Genomic DNA, 20,961 nt, shown 5'->3' on the forward strand with positions numbered 1-20,961 from the left:
TGCAAAGCACCCCCACTAGAGAGCTAGGAAATCGCGTTGCTCATTTTGAGGTCATCTAATAGGCTTGGAATTCAGGGTCTCCCTGGCTGTGCGACTTGGGCAAGTTACTTAACCTCTCTGAGCCTCCACTCCGGGTGATCAGAGAGTCCCTGGGGGCACTCTCAGACACTGTTTATGAACGCCCTCTGGACCCAGGAAGACCTGTGTCTAGTTAGGAAGAACCCCCAACCTCTGGCCAACTACCTAGACTCAGAGGCGAGGGGGCGGAATAACAGCAGGCATTTCTGTGGGGTGCCAGGCTGGGTGTTGGCGGCATGGCTGGAGTATGCTGAGAGCCAGATTGTTTTCCAAATAGACAATACATTCACACAGTTCAAAACTCCAAGAATGTATAATAAAATGGCCTCCGTCTCCCCTCCCCATTCCGCTCCTCCACCTTAGTAACTGTTGTTACATTTGTTTATTTCCCTTTCTTTACACAAAGACAAGCAAGCATGGGTGGGTTTCCTGTTCTTCTCTCGGGGAATAGTATTTTCAGCCCAGCTTTTATTACCTGACATATCTTAGCACAGTTTCTGCTTCACGTGCCTTCCTTGTTCTTTTTCACAGCTGCATAATATTCCACGGGCCGATCGTGCCAGGTTTATTTAACAGGCACCGTGCAAACAGACATCAGCTGTTGCTGTTGATGCCCTGCTTTGACCAGAAGCCCTTCCCGACTGTGAAGCCCTCAACCACCCACCAGCACTGTGTTTTTCCCTCTCTTTGCTCATCATGGCCCATGTGCCACGCAAAAAACGAAGGCTTGAATGCCTTTGGTGATGGGGAGCCCACTATTCTTTGTCCGTGGCAAGTATGTGTCAAGGCCACCTGACTCTGGTGTCTGATCCTTGACGTTTGTGCTGGGTGCACCCTGAGATTTCATTTCAGGCAGGCCCCTGCTCATCAGTGGTGAGCACAGGGAATTCTCCCAGGCTGCTTGGCTGGGGAGAAAGTCTCAGTCTCCAAGGCTTGGGAAACTGGATTCAGAACAGGCTGAGCAGCCCTTCCTGGTGGCCTCGTTTCTGTCCCCAGATCAGGCAGCAGGGCGCCCAGTGGCCAGCCTGGGAGTGGGTCGGGCCTCATCCAAGCCATGCCCTCCTTCCAAGGCAGCTCAGGTGGCACCTGGGTTCCCGTGGGGCCCAGGGACATAGTGTACATGTCCCAGTCCTTCCCCAGAGGGACCCAAGGCAGGGCCTGCAAACAGGACCGTGTGACCTCACTGCACACAGAGGTGCCCAGTGTAACGGAGACTCGGGGAAGGCCAGAGGAGGGAACCCAGCATGGTGCAAAGATGGAGTGATTTTTGATTGACTGATAGCTACATGGGCAATGTTGATAGATATTTAGATATAGAAGTCCATAGCTCTATTTCTGAGGATTTTTGTTTTGTTTATATTGTTTTGCATGGTTTTTTGTTTTTTGTTTTTTTTTTCTCTGCGTCTTGCTTCCATGCCTTGGCGACTTGTCCCAGGGAGCCCCCGGTCTCCACAGCTACTTGCAATCCGTTCTCTCGGCACACAGGTGGTCATTGCTTCCGGCTGTGCTTCCGGCTTAATCCTGGAGTGAGCCCTGCCGGGACCAGGGGCCCCTGCCTCTACCTGCAGCTGGGCCCTCTCGCCTGGGCAGGGCCGCCCATGCCTTGGGTCCTCCTTGCAGGAATCTCCTCAGCCCCAGGGAACTGGATCCCAAGAACTGGGCCCACCAGCCTCTGGGACCCCTCCCACTGGACTCTGCCCTCGGGGATCACAGAGTCTGGTGGGGGCGGGGGAGGCGGGAAAGGCCGCTCTGAAATCACTAAGGATCAGAACTCCAGGCATTGTGCCGAGGGCCTTATCTGCCTAAACTTCCCACAGGCCTTTGTCCTGCCATCACACAGACAAGGAGCCTGAGACTGAAGAAACAGGACCCCATGGAGAGCAGATTGGTGCCCCCTGGGGCCAGGGGAGGGGCTGGGGAGCAGCTGCTTAATGGGAAGGGTTCCTTTGGGGGATGAAGCGTCTTAGAACTGGGGAGATGTGATTACAGAACATTGTGAATGGACTGAAGGCTACAGAATTGTACACTTTAAATAGGCAATTTTATGTGAATTTTTGAATTTCTTAGTGTGTTTATTGATTTGAGAGAGAGAGGAAGGGAGAGAGAGAGAGAAACATTATTGATGTGAGGGAGACACATCAGTCAGCTGCCTTCCATGTGAGCCCTGACCAGGGATTGAACCTGAAACCTAGGTGTGTGCCCTGACCGGGAATCGAACTCCCAACCCTTTGGCATATGGACGACACTCCACCCAACTGAGCCACACTAGCCAGGGCTATGTTATGTGAATATTATCGCAATAAAAAAATCCGTCCATCTTATAGATAAAAAAGGAATATGACTAAATTACGCAGCTGGGAGGTGGGAGAAGCAGCGCTTGAACTCAGGCCTTCTGCCGGCAGCCGTGTGCTCACGACCCGACCAGAAGTGGTGCGCTCACGGTGGCGCCCCTGGCCGTGCACCCCCTCCCTAAGGGTGGCCCCCACACTTCCTGCTCCCTCCTGGGCTCCCCTCACCTCCCACCCGCTCTGCAGCCTCGCCGCACCCTCTGCCGCTCAGCCTCCCAGGGCGGTGCTGGCGATCTGCCCTGCCCCTGCCCGGGGCTTTGCCCGGTTCTCTCGGTGCGTCCTCGAGACACAGGGTTTGGGGGCCCCTGGGCGGCCCTGGGCAAATCGCAGCCCCTGTCTATAAGGGACAGGAGTGTGGTGTCCTCCTGGGAACTTCCTGGCAGCACCACTTGGAGCCATGTGATGATGGGGAGTGAGTCCTCGTCCTCTCCCAGCCTTGGCTTCCCTTTTCTCGAGAGAAGACAGTGTGGCCCAGGTGTGTGTCAGGGGCCAGACAGCGGGCCACCACTCGGTCCTCTGTAAGTGGCTGGCCTCGCGGCCCAGAGCCTGCGAGTGGCGTCTGGCCTGGTGGTCTTGCCGCCTCTGCGGTCCCCTCGGTGCTGCCTGGCACAGCCTGCACCCCTCGCGGGTACCTCCCAAGTAAGAAAAAACAGTTCCAGGGCTGGACTCCTGGCAGGCCTGGCTGCCCTGCTGACTGTGGGGACCAGGACAGCTGTGCCACCCAGGGCCACAGGCCGCACCTCAGTGCCATCAGCTCAGAGCCAAAGAGGGCAGGACAAGGCCAACACCCCAACGCCCCATCTCTGCAAACACCCCTGCCGGTCTCTGCACCTTCAGGTCACAAGTAGGGAAACTGAGGGATGGACAGAACAGAGGTTCTGGCTGAGCTTTTGAAGAGGGATGAGCAGTTTTCAGAGGCCCACGCTCATGGCTCTCATCAGATTTGCCAAGAGATTTGTGACCCCCAACTCCTGCCCCTAAACTGTGACCCCCTCCAAAGCAGGAACCGAACTCATGTGTGCCCAGGGTGTTGCCCGCATGATGAGCTGTTGCCTTGGGTAGGGGGACTCCAGAGTTAGCCATGAGCTCCAGGAGGGCCTCCAGGAGGAGGTGATGCCTTTGCTGGGTGAATACTTCAACAGGGTGGAGTCAGGCGCCAGAGCAAAAGTATGATGTTTGGCTTTCCCTGTGTCTGTTACTGAAACTGTGTCCCCAGAAATTGTCTTTCTGTCACCCTCCTGGATGATGATGCCCCGAGGGGAGGCCTGAACTGGCCTCTGGAGGCAGCTCAGAGGCCCCACCTGGCCACCCATCAGACTCCCAGTGTGGCGAATGCTGGCCGGTCCCGCTCCGAGGCCCGAGCACAGTTTGCAAAGTGAAGCCATGGTGGCGGGTGCCTGGCAAGCGCCCGGCTAATTAAGAGGACATTAGCGCCCTGGGCAGAGCTCTGCTCCTGCCAAGATGTCCTTGCCAGGAGCAGGGCCCAATCCCCTGGCCAAGGAGGGCCACTGGCTGGTGCCAGGCCTCAGCCTCCCCGCACCTGGCCGCTACCCCACTCCTGCCCCAGACGCCTGCAGCTGCCCTCGGGGCACCCCCGCCTTCATCAGTGGCCGTGAAACCCCAGCAGGACAGGCCTGTCTCTGGCCTCTGTTCCGTCTGTCGAGTGGCATGGTCACCCATTGCTCTGCAAGCCTGCAGAGCCCAGTCTACCGCACACACCGTAGGTCCAGGGACGCCTGGGCCAGCTGCAAGGACGGGGCCTTCTTGCCCCAGTTCAGCAAGTGCTGACTGTTCTGATAAACTGCAGATGCTCAGGGGCAAGAGTAACAAGCCGCAGCTCTCACGGGTACATTGTCTCATCCCCTACCCACGTGGTCTCCAATCCAGCCGCGTGGGAGCCAGTTGGCTTCCTCAATAGCAAACCTGATCCTGCCCCTTTCAGCTTAAACCCCCGGTGGTCTGGCCTCTGCTCATTTCTCCTGGCTCCCCTCCCCCACCTTCCCCACTCACACCCCATCCACATGGGGCTGTTGCTCCCGACCTCAGTGCCTTTGCACATGCTGTTCCCATAACCTGCTATGCCCTTCCCTGTATTCTCCAGCTGTCAACGCTCTACTCATCCTAAAGGCTCAGTTCAAACCTCATCTGCCTCCTTCCCTTGGTGCCCACAGAGCGGAGCTTTGGCACTTTTGACCCAGGTGTAGGCGTCCCAAGGGTCAGGGCAGGCATCTGGCTCGGTGCCGTACAGTAGGACATTTTACAATGATGGAATGTTCTAGAATCTGCTGTGTTCAATACAAGAGCCACCAGTTATGTGTGTGTCTGCTGAGGATTTGAAATGTGGCTCGTGTGACAGGAGCTGAACTTTCCATTCTACTTCACTGGAATTAATTTAATTTTTTAAAATTTATTGACTTGAGAGAGAGAAAGGGAGAGAGAAACATGGATTTGCTGTTCCACTTATTCATGCATCATTGGTTGATTCTTGTGTGTGCCCTGACTGGGGATCGAACTCATAACCTTGGCATATTGGGATGATGCTCTAACCCAGAGCTACCCAGCCTGGGCCTTCACTAGAAGTAATTTAAATGGAAAAAGCCACAGGCAGGTAGAGTGGCTGTATTGAGCAGCTCAGGTCTGGGCACACCTGGGGCCCCTCCGCAACCTGGGCAGCCCCCAGGAGGCTGGAGCAGAATTTGGGGACTGGAGGGATGTCCCATGAGTTACAGATGTGACGGCAAGTGTCGGGACCCCAGGACCTTTCAGGATTTTGTTCTTTTGCCCTCTTGCTGCTGCACCAGTGGCAAGGCTGTGTCCCTGTGCCAGGCTGCGACAGCCATGTCCGGCCGGCGGGGACAGACAGGCACACAGAGAGGCAGGAAGGGGCCACGAGGCCAAAGCTTCCCTCCCCTGCCTGCCTCCTGCGCCTCTCGGCTCAGTCCTCCCCGGCCCCAGACCTCCCGGAGTCCAGACCCCGCTGGTTCCCTAAGCAGGCATGTGACCCCGGACCCACACTCGGTGCTTCCCCGAGAGGGCCTGCGGCTGGGGTCTGCCCACAGGCCTGGCATTTCAGACGTGCCAGCTGACCGAGGACACGGGCCAGGATACTTGAAATGCTCACACAGGGGACAGGGAACCCTCTAGTATCTGTCTGGCCCAAGAGCCCTCAGCAGCCAGGCAGCCCTCCCTGCCCCTGCCCAATGCACGTCCCGGACACTGCGAGGGTCTGGGACACTGATGGGGTCCTCCTGTGGGGATGAGGGCGGTTTGGGGGCACAGACAAGAGGCCCTCCTGCAGGGCAGTCCCTGGCTGCGGAAGCCAAGTCCCCACCAGCAGGGGGACAGGAGTGGTGGGCGGCCCCCAGGCCGGTACGTGAGCACCACCTCCTGCAGGCCCTGCCCGCACCCACGGGCCCCCCCACAAGCCCACCTGCTCGCCTCCGCCTGGGGGTGGCACGGGTTGTATCCTAACCAAAGGTTGGGGGGAGCGTAGCCAGCTCAAGCCGGCCCTAGAGAAGCCGTGCACCCTAGTTTGGGGGCTGTGGAAGCCTGGAGGAACGGGGGCTTTTATTTTTGCCTAAAGTCACAGCCAGGGCACATTTATGCACCCAGAAAAGGCCTGCAGCCCGAGGCCATTCCCAGACCCCTTTGGGAAAAACTCCTTTCGGTCACAATGCCTTCAACGCCAAAACCAGAAAACTCGGACTCGGCTGCTTCAGCTGGGCCCCAGTGACGGCGGAAGTGAGCAGTCCCGAGGAGGGGAGTTTCCGGGGTGGGTAATCCTGACAGCAGCTGGGGAAGGACCCTGGAACTTCCCCTGCCCCTCACTCTGCCATCCTTGTCGTAAGCAGCTTTGCCCTCAGGCTTAGCCCCTCCGAGGCGCGAGGTGGCTGCCAGGGCGCCAGACATCAAGTCGTCCCAACGTTTTCTAAACGCGCGGCTTTTGACAGCTTATGAACCCCCTTCTCAGTATCACGTTTTCCGGTGCATAAGACAAAACACGTACAACGCAAAGGAAATCAGTCCCACTGACGTCACCGTGCCGCTTCACTGTGACATGCTAACATGTGTGCTTCCTATTAACACGTGACATGACAGTGTCCAGCGGCCATGTAAGAGCGGCTGTGACTGGACCTAATCGCTGCAGTAAATGCAATGCGCTCTGTTGGTGACAAAGCCACCGGCCCTGCTGGGGTTTGGTGCTCGCATTCCTAAAGGAGGGAAATGCTGACGTCAGTGTGACAGGATGTGTTTCCTCATCCAAGTTCACGGCTCCAGCTGGATTCACACAGCTCCTGGTGGAAGACTGGCTTTGTAAGTCACAGGAACCTTTCCTAAAGCCACCCGGCCCGCCGGCCCTCGCTTCTCTCTCTGAAGCTGCGGCCCCCAGAATTACCACGGGATCCAGCAATTCCACCCCCAGACGTGCGCCCAGAAGAGCTGGAAAGCAGGGACTTAGACAGACACTGCGCCCGGGGCCCGTGGGCGGAGCTGCCCAGGTGTCCTCGGGGGATGAAGGGACAAGCCAGTGTGACAGGCACCCAGCCTGAGGAAGGAAGGCCCACACGGATGGGCCTTGAGGGCATGACGCTAAGTGAGTGACTTACACGAGGCCCTTAGAGGAGTCGCATTCGCAGAGACAGAAAGTGGAAGGGGGGAGGCAAGGGCGGGGGGAGGGGAGGGGAAATGGAACAACGTGGGTGAGCTGGTGTGGCCTGACCCCATGACATACTGAGACGCAGCAGCAGTGAGGACAGTGAAAGTCCCACACCCACATCACTAGAACGGATTGCTCGGAGGGACCTATCCAGCCAATTCTCAAGAAGGTGCCAAACAAACCCAGGTCCGCACAGGGACGAGAAAACAGCCACCAGGAAGGGCGTAGGGGCAGCACACGGCCCGGGGGCCCAGGCCCGGCCCACCCTCAGACTTCCTTTCTCTGTCACCCCAATTCTACCGTCTGTGGAATGGGCCCAGTACTGCCTCCCTCCCGCGGCTGTGGGGAGGCATTCGGTGCTCTGGAGCCGGCGGTGAGGAGGAGTCCGGGCCGGCTGGGGTTGAGCCGGGTGCAGGGGAGGGGAGATGGGGCTGGGGAGGCCAGACCCTGCAGGTCCCAGCTCAGGGGCTTATCCCGAGGGCATGGGTGCGCAGAGTGACACCCATGGGCAGAGGTGGCCTGGGGCTGAGACAGAGGAGGGGAGGAGGGGAGCCATGAGCAACAGGAAGGTGAGTCAGCGTGGTGGCGGGGAGCCCCACGTTCTGAGGGTCACAAGGGCAGAGCGGGGCCCAGAGGATGTGCCTGGAAAGCAGCTCACGTGTGGGGCGAAGAACTGTGACTCGGGATGAGGGACATCAAGGCCACACAGGGCTGGACCCTCCCCCACCATGCTTCTGCCGGCCACTGTCCTACTCCTCCCTCCCCCTCCCCCCACCCATGAGGTCACGATGGAGAGGAAGGCAGCTGATGGGGGGATGGGGGTGCAAAGCCGATCATGTCCCCAGTGGCCACTTCCCCCAGCAGCTGCGCCAGCCCCGCAGGGGCCGGAGGGTGGCAGATGCCCAGCCTGGTCTGTGGCCCAGTTACGGGGTTTTCTGGTCAAACCAGTGCAAAGTGAAATCCTAAAGGAGGGGCCCCTTAAAGCTGCTTCCCGTCCCCTCCACGCACACGGAAGTTCAAGGGCAGTCAGACTAGTCTGGGGTGACAGCAGCCAGGGGAGGTCCTGGCCAAGTGGGGTTCAAGAGGGCTTTGGGGGGCTAGAAATATCCTATGCCAGCCCCAGATATAATAACTTTAAACGTGCAGGAGCCACATCAAAAGAGTGAAAATAAACAAGCAAACTCAAGTTTAATATTATATTTTATCTAACCCATTAATATGTCTAAAATATAATCATTTCAACATGTAGCCAACATAAAAATTATTCAGAAATTTTAGGTTCTTTCCCCCCTACCCCCGAACTAGACGGTGCCCCGCCTGGAGGGGTCCCCACCCCACAGGATGACATCTTGGCCAGGACACACATCTCAACACACACACAGTTGTACTGGAGCTCTGTGCACTTGGGTGTGTTAAGCCTCAATTAATTTAAAAAAAAAAAAAAAAACTGAAAGAAAAGCCTTTTCCTTGTGAGTGACTGAGTCCTGGAGCCTGGGCAGAGCCTCCGGTGACCCAGGGGCAAGACTCAAGGTGCAGAGTGACAGGGACCAGAGCCCGCCTGCAGCGGGGTGAGCTCTTTTGCATGGGGCGGGGGTGGGGGTGGGGGTGTGGCTGTCCTCCCAGGCAGCAGCCCAGAGGCTGTGATTCCCCCCAGACGGGGCCCCTTACCTCCAAGCAGAGCTGGCCGCCCATTGTCTCTGGAAGGAAGGGAAGTGGAGAGGACCAGAATGGGAGGCCTGTATGCAAAGGCCGCCCTGCCCTGTCCTGCCCCGGCATCTGTCCCCTCCCCGCCGTCTCCTGCCTTGTGTATTTCTCTGTCTAGAGACCCAGACACTTGGGCCCTAGAAACACCCGGCACTGCTCCTGGGCGCGATTCTACCGGGAGACGGGTGGCAGAGACGCTGGGGCATGTAAGACTGAAAGGAAATGCACTAGTCAGAGGAAAACGCGCGCTCGGCGTGACTTTCCAAAATAAAGCAAGAAACAGACAAGACCTCTTCCTGTCTCTTCCCCCTGCCGTTCTTTCCTTCCCCTTCTGTAACAATTCCGGGGGCGGGGAGTGGGGGCGGCAGGGTGCCTGAGATGGGATGTGCAGGAGGGCGGGGATGGGGGGTCGGCCAGGGAGGCGGGAGAAGGTGGGAGCGTGCGCATCTGGGCGGCAGAGTGAGGGCCCATGCCCAGGCGGGGTGAGGAGCGCCGTGGCTGGTGAGCCTGGGGCCCCCGGGACCCATACAGTGAGCAGGTACATTAGGATAACAGCAGCCAGGTTGCCGGCAGCAGAGAAGGGAGCTAGTTATACACGTGGAAAGGGAGGGGCTGGAGTGAGGGGAAGGGAGGGAGTCACTATGGGAGAGGAACGTCAATGTGTGGTTGCCTCTCCGAGGCCACCAACTGGGACCCGACCTGCAAGCCAGGCTTGTGCCCTGACTGGGAATTGAACCAGTGACCTTTCAGTTCACAGGCCGGCGCTAAATTCACTGAGCCTCACCAGACAGGGCTATTTAGATTTTTAGGTTCCACATATGAGTGAAATTTTAAGGTATTTGTCTTTCTCTGATTGATTTCACTCAGCCTCTAGGTCCATACATGCTGTTACAAATGGTAAGATTTCACTCCTTGTTCTTGCTGAGTAATATTCCATTGTACAATATGTGTGTATCACATCTCCTTTACCCACTCATCTACCCACGGGCACCTAGGCTGTTTCCGTATCTCAGCTATTATAAATAATGCTGCAGTGACCATAGGGATTCATATATCTTTTTGAATCAGTGTTTCTATTTTCTTCAGATGAATCCCCCAGAAGTGAAATTGCTGTGTCTGGGTCCTAAGATAGCTCTATTTTTACTTTTTTGAGGACCCTCCACAGCGGCTGCCTTAATTTGCTTTCCCACCAACAGTGCAAAGTGTTCCCTTTTCTCCAAAGCCTCACCAACCCTTCTTATTTCTTATCTTTTTGATAATAGCCATTCTGACTAGTGGGAGGTGGGATCTCATGGTGGTTTTGATTTGCATTTCCCCGCTGATGAGGGATGTTGATCATCTTCTCGTGTGTTTGGTGGCCACCTGTGTGTCCTCTTGGGAGAAACATCTATTCAGGCCCTCTTTAGGAAACTTCCGTTTGCCTTGCTATTTACTTTTAATTAAGGGTTCAGATTTCGTGAAGTTATAGATTAACTTCTAATTAAGGGCTCAGATTTGGTGAAGTTATAGGTTAACTTCTATCTGATACAGAAGACAACACCAAATGTTACTACTCTGGATTGTCCCATGGGACGTTAGTCAGATTGTTAGAAAATTGAATTTAAGAATCTTATCCTAGCATTTAAAATTCTTTAACGTATTGAGAGAGAAACATTGACTTGTCCCACTTACGTGTGCACCCATTGGTTGCGTTCTGTACGTGTCCTAACCTGGAATCGAACCCGCAACCTTGGCTTATGAGGCTGGTTAAAGGGTGGCGAAGCTCTAATCGACTGAGCTCAGCGGGCAGGACCGCCCAGCCTTCGTCAACGACTTTATAAATCCCGTTCCACAAATGCTCTTCGCGGCGGTGACCATCTTACTGTTCCCTCCTTAATGAATGCGCCGAATTGTCTAATTTGTCCAATAAGCTTCTAAACGGGTCTGGGGACTCTGCCGGCGCGGACCCTAGGCGGGGAGAGTCCGGCTGCACCCGCGTGGCGCGGACGACGCGTCTCTGGCGCCCCCTGGTGGCCCCAGGTGCCCGCGCAGCCTCGCCCGGAGGCGGGAGGAGGCGCGGGGTTGTCCCGGGACTGCAGGACCCGGGCGGTGTCGCCTCCGCCCCCGCGCTTAGGAGGAAACGGGCCGCCTCTTCGGTCTCGGTCGTCGTGGGTGGCTTCCCTACGGAGGGCAAGTTGGAGGCGGGCCACGCAGGACACATTCATTCGCCTCTTCAGTCCAGCCACCTCGGGGTGCAGGAGCCTGAGCGTGGGCTCGCCCTGGAGTGAGTGGGCAGCGCCGCTAACGCCAGCAGGCCTCGTTCTTGGGGTCGTCGTACCCATTCTGTGCGTTGGGAAACTGAGGCTCAGTTCTCAGCGTATTGGCGCCGCTGCCCTGGTCCAGTGCTCAGACCTTCACGCAAGCCTGTCCCGGCCACGTCCCCAGCACCCCTTCCACAATGCCCAGGCTGCCACTGGGAGTTTATTATCATCTTTGAAACCCTGCCTGTTGAAAGATCCCCTTTATTTAGAGGAAGGGAAGTAGTCCCGGAGAGGGCCTGGCCCACCAGCTGAGTCACGCAGGAAGCCCAGACGGGGCCAACTCTGCTCGCCCAGCCTCCTGCCGAACGGCTGGGGCCCGGGATTGGAAACAGAACCGGCCTCCACCCCACCCCGGATCCTTCCAGTCCGCCTCACCCTCTCCCAAGGCCAGGCTCAGAGACGGACGTTCCAGTAAGCGGGGAAAGCCCCGCCACCCAGCTCCAGCCCGCCATGTTCCCGGCTCCCTCCCGCCCTCCTTCCCCGAATCCTTAGGCCGCACTCCCGGCGTCAGCAACCCTGCGCCCCCGAGCCCAGACTGGGGCCTGCAGAAGCCTGGAGGGGGTGGGGAACACCCGAGGGTGGCCGTGCCTCGCAGTCCGCGAGAACTTGGGGGTGGAGCTCTGCAAGGGCGACGCCCCCTCCCCAGCCCATTTGGAGCATTTTTCCTCGTCAGCCCCAGTTCCCAGGAATTCCGCTGAGTCACTTCCGAAGCTGCAGCTGCAACCAAAGTGAGAACAGTAAGTGTCATTCAATTCTCTGAGCAATGGCCCAGCGCTGACCTGGGAGACCCGACCACTGTCCTGTCTGAACGCCCACCGCATTCCCAGCTGTTCTCCCCCAGCCACCCTGACGGTTACGTAGGCTCCCGCCTCAGGGCTTGTCACTAGCCGTGTCTTCTGCCGGGCATTCCCCGCCCCCCAGCACCTGTAGCCTGCGCGTCCTCCCCACGGTCACTGCCGAGGCCTCTGCTCCAGCGGGGATGTGTCAGGGGGTATCTGCGAGCCTGACCCGGAGACGCTCGGATGGGGCACTTAGATTGGCAACGGTGTCCAGGTGCAAACAGCAACCCAGGGGTCCCACGTGCTTCTTGGTAAAGTGGGCAGGTGCGTGCGTCCCGTCCGTGTAACCGTGTGCGAGGTTGCCGTGCGTAGCGTGGAGACGGGTGGGGACAGGCGCGCCAAGCTCGCATCCTGCGAATTCCCGGCCGGCGCGGATGTCGGTCTTGGATGATCTACGTCTTGTCTCGTCTCCAAGCCCACCCTTCGTGGCAAGTCTCCGGCGCGAGGCTGCAAACAACCATTCCCGGAATCCCTGGTCGCGCGGGAATTCCTGCCGGGCTCGGCCAGTAGAGGGCGCCGTGCTCTTAACTTGTCGTTTGCCGTGGACCCGTGCGGACGTTTAGCAACTGATGCTCCTTAGGGACCCTGGCTAAGAATCATGGTTTTTAAAAAATATGTTAAACTATAAAGTTGCGTTTTCATTGCACCCTTCATTTTTTTAATTCTGGTAAAATACACAACATAAAAGTTGTCACCATAAGCACTGTTACCTGTAGGATTTCGGAGCATTCGCCCATGTTGCAAATGTGAAACTCCATATCCCCTTTAAATTCCCCTGTCCCCGCCCCCCCACGCCCCCACCCCGCGTAACTACCCTTCTGCTTTCTGTTTCTAAGAGCTGGACAACTTTAGCTAGCTCATATAAATGGATCCTGGCTTATTCACTTAGCAACTGTCCTCGAGGTTCATCGGTGGTGTAGCTCTAGTGGGAATTTCTTTCCCTTCGAAGTGGGATTAGCCCGGGTTGGTGTGGCTCAGTGGATGGAGCACTGGCCTGCAAGCCAAACGGTCGCCGGTTCGATTCCAGTCAGGGCACAGGCCTGGGTTGTGGGCCAGGTCCCAGGTTGGGGGCGCACGGGAGGCAACCACACATTGGTGTTTCTCTCCCCCTCTTTCTCCCTCCCTTCCCCTCTAAAGGTAAATAAATAAAATCTTTTTTTTTTTAAGTGGAATTCTATTCTATTGTATGTATAGAGCATGTTTTGTTTATCCATTCATGGATTAGTCAGAATTGCGCCTTTATTTTTATTTTTTTTTTTTATGAGGGAAATTTATTTAGAAAGTCACAGAGGCAAAAGAAGGATGTTTGGAGCTTAGGGGACAGACAGGCAAGGAAAACCGCTCCTGGGAGCAGAGTGTGGAGAACCGTGCCAGGCAAACCTGTGCTCCCCAGAGAGAGCCACACCCAGAATCATGCTTTTCTTTTTTTTTTTTTTTCTTTATAAGTTATTTTATTTTAAGATTTTATTTATTTACTTTTAGAGAGGGGAAGGGAGGGAGGAAGAGAGGGAAACATCAATGTGTGGTTGCCTCTTACATGCCCCCAACTGGGGACCTGGCCTGCAACCCAGGCCTGTGCCCTGACTGGGAATAGAACTGGTGACCTTTTGGTTCACAGGCCAGCACTCAATCCACTGAGCCACACCAGCCAGGGCCAGAACCATGCTTTTAAATGCATAAAATAAAATGCACAGAATTACAAAGGAAACTTTATAACTTGATTAGGGCTGTCAACAAGTTGAAGAACACATGGCGGGACAGTGACAGACACATTTCTCTAGGAATGTGTTCAATTACACATCTCCAGCCTAGGAACTGGGGCCCGTTTCAGACCACTTTCTGTCCACAAGACCTCGAGTTTCCCTGTCACATAGTTCAAGTGACGCTTTAGTAAGTGGCCCAACTACTTCATTCCTATGACCTGTCTAGGTGGCTCAGTTGATTGGAGCGTCATCCCTAGGATGGGGGACTCAAAGGGTGGAAAATTTCAGTTTCAGGTGACAGCTAATAAACTTAGTAATCAACGTATGTAAAAAGCTATTGTCTCAGGAACTGGAGGCCTGACCCACCCTGATTCCTGGAGACTAGAAGTGGTCCCACCTTTGGGCCTCAGGAGGGCTGCAGGCAATCAAGACGGTATCTGAGCCACTGTACCTCAGGGTGAGGTGACCAAGCCCATGACACAAAGACCACAACCCAGGGCACAGATGAAGAAATGCTGCAGCTTTTATCCGATTAGCCTTTTCCCTGAATTCCAAACCCTTACCTACACTTTTCTTCTTATGAAAAGGGCCCGTTTATAATGGAATTGAAGACAGTCTGTTAGGGCACAAACCCGCTGTCTTCTCATATCACCGACCATCTGAATAAAGTGCTGGTAAAGATTCAGTCCCTGTCTCTGCTTATTGGGTCTGGTAGGTGACAGGCAGTATGGACACCAGCTTTTCTGGTTTCACCTATATGTCAAAGCTGTGGATTCACTCTCTGGTCAGGAGGTAAGCAATGAATGCATAAATAAGTAGAACAACAAATCAGTGTTTTTATTTCTATCCCTTCCTCTCTAAAACCAATAAATAACATTTTTTAAAATTCCTACAAGTCAGAACTTTCTGGAAACAGCCCCATCTCTGCATCATTTGCCCACCTTGTCTCTAGTGCTTAAGGACCACCATCAGCTCTCTGGGACCAGGAGCCCACCCCAGTGGAACATCTCCCCTCACATCCGCCACCAAGCCCAGGGACCACAGTGCTGCCTGACTGATCTATTCCTCAAAGGCGTGGAGGTCACCCGTGACAGATGACAGCCTTTGGAGTCTTCCTCCCAGTTGTGCCGGAAAGCTCTGGCCTGTGTGCCTCCCTGAATGTAGGCCACTGATGGGCTGAAAGCTCAGCCTACAGGCCAGGCCAACCGGTGGAGGTGCGGCAGCGGCACAGCCGACTCCCTGGGAGGTGGCCCATACCTGTAAATCCGGCCCAGGGCAGTGGGATAATCCACCCGGCTTCCTATCGCTGGACATTTGCAACATTGGTCTTTGTTCTGGAGTATAAGCTGTTTCCTCCGGGGTCAACCTCTCCCTAGGAGCCCTGGGGCACCCTGGAATCTGACCCTAGTTCTGGAGCAGGGCCCCAAGGGGTGGAGTCTGCAAGAGGGTCCCTCAGGCAAGGGTGTTACAGGCAAAGGCAGATACTGGAGGAGGGGGTTGGTCCTGCCAGCCTCGGGGACGCAACACCGGATTCTCAGGGAGAGAAATGTCCCCCGCCAACAGGGTACTGGGAGGCTGCAGCTGGTGGGTGGGTGACAGCTGGGCCTGGGCCCCCTGAGGATGCCCTGCTTGGCCTGATGTTTTCCCACAACCATTTCTTGTCCAGTAAGGCCTGGGGAAGTGAGGGTGGGTGGGAAAGGGGGGCTGGGGGTGGGCTGGCCCGTGGTCGGCTGGGCTGCGCCGGGAGCGTCCAGCCGGTCCCTCCTGGGTTGAGCAGAGACATCGCAGCCCACCTTGCGGGGGATGAGAACGGCCCCCCTGGAGCACCCCCGAGAGTGAGCAGCAGGTTCTGCCCCCCACCCCAGCCCCAGCCCCTGTCCTTTCCTTCTCTTTGCCCCCCCTTCTTGGGGCCTCCACCCCCCCTTCCTCACAGGGCAGCGTCACACCCCCACCAAAGGCTCTGTTGGCCCCACCCCACCCCCACAGGTCTGCTCACACCTCTGCCTGACCTTGCCCTTCTCAGCCGGGTCACCTTGGCCTAGTCACTTAGTCTTGCTGCATTTGGGGATCTTCATTCCCGGCAGGGTCATGGGGGACTTCACCAGAGAGCCTGGGTGCAGTGCCTACCTACAGGTGTTCAGAAAATAACGAGATGAAGCCAGCCCACCCCGCTTTTGCTGCCTCTCTTTCCTCTTCCCTTTCTCTTCCCAGACGCCCTTCTTAGTTAGCCTCACGCCCCTCCCTTCCCACTGGGTTGCAGACAGCCCTCTGGGGCTCTCTGGGATCTGCACCCCCCCACCCCAGCGGCTGGCACCCACCGCCCCAGCATGTCCTCACCACCCGCACAGGATCCGGCCACTTGGAATCAGAGGCCAAGTGACCTGCCGGCTTATGTCCCACTGAGTGTGCTGGCCGTGAGCCTCACCTGGAGTGACCCGGGCTCCGGGGACAGGACGGTCAGGACAGGACAGGACAGGACGGGCAGGGCATAGGGCTGGCTGGCCCCATTTGTCAGAAACACAAGCCTCCCCGGCCAGGCCAGGCCAGGCCATTGGCCTAAGTGAGCTGTGGGCAAAGACCTTCCCACCCTGGTCCCTTCCCCCAGAGGCGCTGAGGGGAAGGGGAACTCCACACCAGACCCCTCGTTGAGCACCCACGGAGTGCCAGGGGTTGATGTGCCCCAAACAAACTATTGATTGCTGCACTGTGCAGAAGAAACGGTCAAAGAGGGTGACCCCGGGGCAAGCTCCCAGCCTTTGTCTCCCCCTCCCCCACCCTACTTCTTTTTGAAAAGTTAAATATACAGAAAAATGCAGAGAGGAGTATAATGCACCTCCAGTGGTAGTTATTTCACACGTCCCCTTTGGGTTTCTTTTGCAAATCTAGGCTCTCAAGATCAGGGGAGGCCCACCCTCCTCGCTTGTCCTGTGTCCCTGCCCCCCCCCCCCTTCAGCTGCCTGGCCCCTTCCCCCTGTTTCTGCTGCCTCTGTGCACCCACGCGGACATCCCTGGACAATATGAGTGTCCTGGGTGTGTGCTCACTTTTACAGGTCGGGCTGGTTATAATTCCCCTAGGGTAGAGGCCACCAACCTTGACTGTCCAGCCATGCAGCCACCCCCTAATCTGCAGAGACTCCCTGTGCTCCCTCCCCCGAGGTCCCCACCACCCTGGCTGCTGGCACCAGAAGTGAGCTGTGCTTGTAAGTGGGACCTGCACCCGACAGCGGAAGGTGTTTGCCTTGGGGGCTCCTGAGGGTCACCTGCGGACTAGCGACTGTCCACTCCCGTTCCTCACCCTGCTCTGAATGCCACCCGACATTCCTTTGACCTGCCCCTGCGGGCGGGTATCTGGTGTTTTCATCCGGGGTGTTCTTACATTTCGAAGCGCGCACGTGGCTCCCTTGCACTTTTCCCCCAGGGGACCTCGCTGAGATTTCTCTGAGCAGCAACCTCAGCCTCCTGGGCTGGTCTCCCTTTGGGGGCCAGGAGCCCACTCTCAGCTCAGTGCCGCCTCGCCCCTTCCGCGCTGCCGCCGCCGTCTGGCAGCTTCAGGGTTAAAGCGCCACAGGCCGGCGGGGGAAGGGTGGAAGGCCATCCACCGTGCGCCCCCAACTCGGGGACCCCCCCAAGGCCAGGCACCCCAGCCTCTCCGAGGGCGCCCCCGGCCCGGCACCCACATCCAGGCCAGGCTCCACACCCCGCCCCAGGGCCCAGCTGCCTTCGGAGAAGCCAGAGCATTTCGAAAGGCCCAGCCACCCCTGGGACCCCTCCCGCGGCCCCTCTGCAAACGGGAAGCTGAAGGAGGAAACAGTGCGCTGCGCGCAGGGGAGCCTGCGGGCCGGATGACTAAGTTCGGCTCCGCGACCTGCCACCGTTTGCCTTTTAAGGCGGCCTCGTGGGCAGCGGACGTGGTTCCGAGGGGCGGCAGTGCCTGCGGGCTGGGGGCTGGGAAGCGGCGCCTGGCCCCGCCTCGCCCCGGGGTTTGCGGCGCTCGCCCTCCTCCCACCCCCGCCCCCAACCCCGGCTGGCCTGGTCCAGCCTCCCCTGAATTTACAGAGATGGAAACTGAGGCCCGGATATGGACGGAGACTGCTAAGGTCACATGTCCCGGGGTGGAGCCAGATGACACCCAAAGGCCCTGCTTCCCAGCCCAGGGCCAAGACACAGATGAGTCACACTCTCTGGGCTGGGGAGGGCTGGGCAGCCGCATTTATTGAGCACCTACTGTTTGTCTTCGGGTACCCACTTCTGTTCCTCACAGCAGCCCTGGAAGGAGGGTGGGGTGGGGTCCGGAGCACTGCACCCCAGATGTGGGCTCTCCTGGGAGGGGTGCCCCAGGGGGGCGGTGCCAGGCAGGAAGCACCTGTGCCCCCTCACTCTAACCTGCGCCAGGCTCGGCTGGGTGTTCCTACTTTATATTTGCACAAACTCGGAGTGAAAATCATCTCCCCTGTTGAGCAGGCAGGGAAGCTGAGGTTGTAAGCAAAGGTGACTGAACCGAAGGTCACAGGCAAACCAGGTGGCATTGCTAGGGGCCTGACTGATTTATGCCTGGGAGGGGCTGCTGGACCCCAGGCCGCACAGAAGCAGAACGGGTACGCGTCTCCCAGGAGCTGGGCGGCAGTGTGGCGCTCTGGGCACCTTGGCAGATGGTCTTCAGCGCCCACCCAGCACTCTGCCCCGGCTCTGCTCTGCTGTGGGCCTCAGTTTGCTCACGTACAAACCAGGGACAGAGTGATGGCTCACTGGGACGCTGTGCAGAGCAGGGGCTTTGGGGAAGTCCCCAGGAAGGAGCCTGGTCAGGGTCCCGGTCTGGGACACAGGGGGAGGGGGAAGGTTGAAATTTAGAAAAACAGGAGGCTGGGCCCCCTGGCGGTCGATGACCTTCTCAGGGGAGGGGGCAAGGCCCCGGCAGCCCAGGCAAGCCCCCACTGCCTGCCCGACGCCCCCTCCAGGGGCGCTCCGAAATCTCGCCTTTTATGGAGAGGAAGTTGGGCCAAGTGGGCAGGGCTGCCTGCGGGGCGGGGTGCGGGCGGCTGGGGCTGCAGGGAGCTCTGGCCGGGAGCAGCCTGTGCTGGACCCGACCTGGAGGTGGCCCGCTTATCTCCGTGATGGGCCACGTGAGCCCTGCGGGCCTGGGAGCACCAGATAATAACCACCGCGCCCCACCCCGCCCGGCAGCGGCCCAGGCCCCGGGGCAGAGGGGCGCTGGACCCCGGCCCTAAGCCAGCCTCTGGCCCTGGGCTCCACGAGCCAGGCTGGAAGGCCTGACTGCAGATGGGTCTGACCAGGTTCGCCTCGGCGCCACCCCCAGCGCCCCCAGTTACCTGTCTGCGGTGTCCAGGTGGGCCTTCCACCCTCTGGTTTGCTCAGACCGAGACCCCTCCCTCCTCCCACCTGGGAGAGTCTTCCCGTGCCTCTGTCCTGGAACCTGGCGTCTGGGCCCAGACCCGAGGCAGAGAAGGTCCCCTGACTGCCTCAGCTGCCACCCCCACAGCCCGGGCCGTGCAGCAGGAGGACGGCTGTGAGTGGCTGTGGGGTTCTGAGAACCTAGTATCTTGCCCCTTCATGGGATCCACGGTCCACCTGGGACCCTGGGAGTCCAGTGTGAGGTCACTGGGCCCCTTGTGCAGATGGACACACTGAGGACAGTCCCCAGGGTGGTGCAGAGGTCCTGCTCTTGGTTCTGGCAATTGAGCCCCGGCCAGAGGGCTCTGGACACTACCGGAATGCTGTCCCAGGCATTCCCACGGAGGGCCCCAAAGAGGCCAGTGACAAGCTGTGTGAGGCTCTGGAGTCCCCCAGGAATTCCCAGGTCTCAAAGGGAAGCTGCGGAGGCCCGAAGAGCTGGAAGTCAGCGGGCGCAGCAGGAAGGCTCTCCTGGGCCACCCCCGCGCAAACGCACGTGCTCCGGCTGCGGCTCCGACTCCGGCGGCACTGCCGTCGCCTTCCTCCCTGGGGGTCCGGGAGCCCAGCCTGGCCTTCCCAAGGGTGATGCTCTGAAAGGTCTCTGGGCCTCTTCTCTCTGACTGTGCTCCTACCTGCCTCCTGCCCCATCCCTGCTGCCAGGCCTTGGGCCCCGTTAGGGCCCTGGTTACGGTGCTGGAGAAGCGGGGAGGCGGGGGCAGCGCGCATACATCCGCTGAGCTGGGCTGGAATGCTGGCGCCACCCCCAGGGCACCCTCCGGTCAAGGTGGCTGTCCCAGTGAAGTTGAGATAGTGCCTGCAGGTGGCTCCTGATGACAGGGAGAGGCCAGGCTACAGCCCTGGCTCTTTGCCCTTTGCCCTTTGTCCTCTGTTCTCTGCTCAGGCGGTTCCAGGGTCAGGAAGTTCAGCTCCACACTGGTGCATGGACATCCTTCTCTTCTTCCTTACACCCCCCACCCCGCAAAGCCCCCCATGGGTGGGACCTCAGAGAGGCCACTGGCCCTCCATTCTCCCCTGGGGGCAAGAGCAATGGTCACCACCGGCCTGGGAGCAACGCGGGGCGCTTTTCTGACTGTGACCCCGGTTTCCTGCTCCCTGCAGGTGAGAGAACAGAGGCCCTTCCAGGTAAAGTGACTTCCCTAGAGTTACAGAGATGGCAGGCCTGCCCCATCTCGCCACCTTCCCATAGGGTGTGTGTATGTGACCCCGGGCATGTCCCCTCACTCCTCTGAGCCTGACCTGTGATTTGGGGAACTGTCATGGGGCAATTGACGGGCATGCGCGAGACAGGGCCTGGCTGCTGGAAGCCTGTGCGGGCATCTGGCCACGAAGGGATAGCCAGTCAGGCCTCACTGGGGTCCTCGCCGCCTCCCCTCCCATAGGTGGAGCACCTCTCCCAGGGGAGCACAGCCCTGCACATACCCCAGGCAGGTCCTTGGTCCCCACTGTCAGCCTCGGTCCCCGCAACTTTCAAGCTGAGCAATGGAATCTGCCCTGCCTGCCCCTTGGGGGGCCGGGAGACAAAACCAAATTCTTGCGCATCAGGCACTGAGAGCCTCCCAGCCACTTGGGTGACGGTTCTCACGACTCTCACTTCATTATTCTCACACCTCTGGCACTTCTAATACAAACCCGTACTTGGCTGGAGGCAGCAAGAAATATGAAATCCGAGGCCACAGAATTTGTCTGGGGCACGCCCAGCCCTTTCATAATGTGGAGCCATCTGCTGTAACCGCAGACTTTGCCCCCACGGCTCTCCTGCTCCTAGAGTCTCTATAGTTCCCTATGACCCCTGCCGGACAAAGTCCCCGCTCCTGTCACTGCCAGTCCTATGAGACATGCCTACCCCAGCTACCGGCAGGCTCAGGAAGCACTGTCCCCTCCTGGCTGAACTCCAATGCCACA

At 58.2% G+C, this 20,961-nt stretch overlaps 1 long non-coding RNA gene across 1 annotated transcript; it reads right to left on the bottom strand.

The window, feature by feature from the left end:
• Positions 1-13,417: 13,417 nt before the first annotated feature.
• On the bottom strand, positions 13,418-16,495 carry LOC150001080 (uncharacterized). Its single transcript, XR_016513633.1, has 3 exons — positions 16,055-16,495; positions 15,639-15,756; positions 13,418-14,410 (listed from the first exon to the last, which is right to left on the bottom strand). It is a non-coding gene; the product is annotated as an uncharacterized LOC150001080 (long non-coding RNA).
• Positions 16,496-20,961: the final 4,466 nt, after the last annotated feature.

The sequence above is a fragment of the Furipterus horrens genome, unplaced genomic scaffold (assembly GCF_987537825.1).
Source record: "Furipterus horrens unplaced genomic scaffold, mFurHor1.1.pri manual_scaffold_10, whole genome shotgun sequence".
Classification (NCBI taxonomy): domain Eukaryota; kingdom Metazoa; phylum Chordata; class Mammalia; order Chiroptera; family Furipteridae; genus Furipterus; species Furipterus horrens.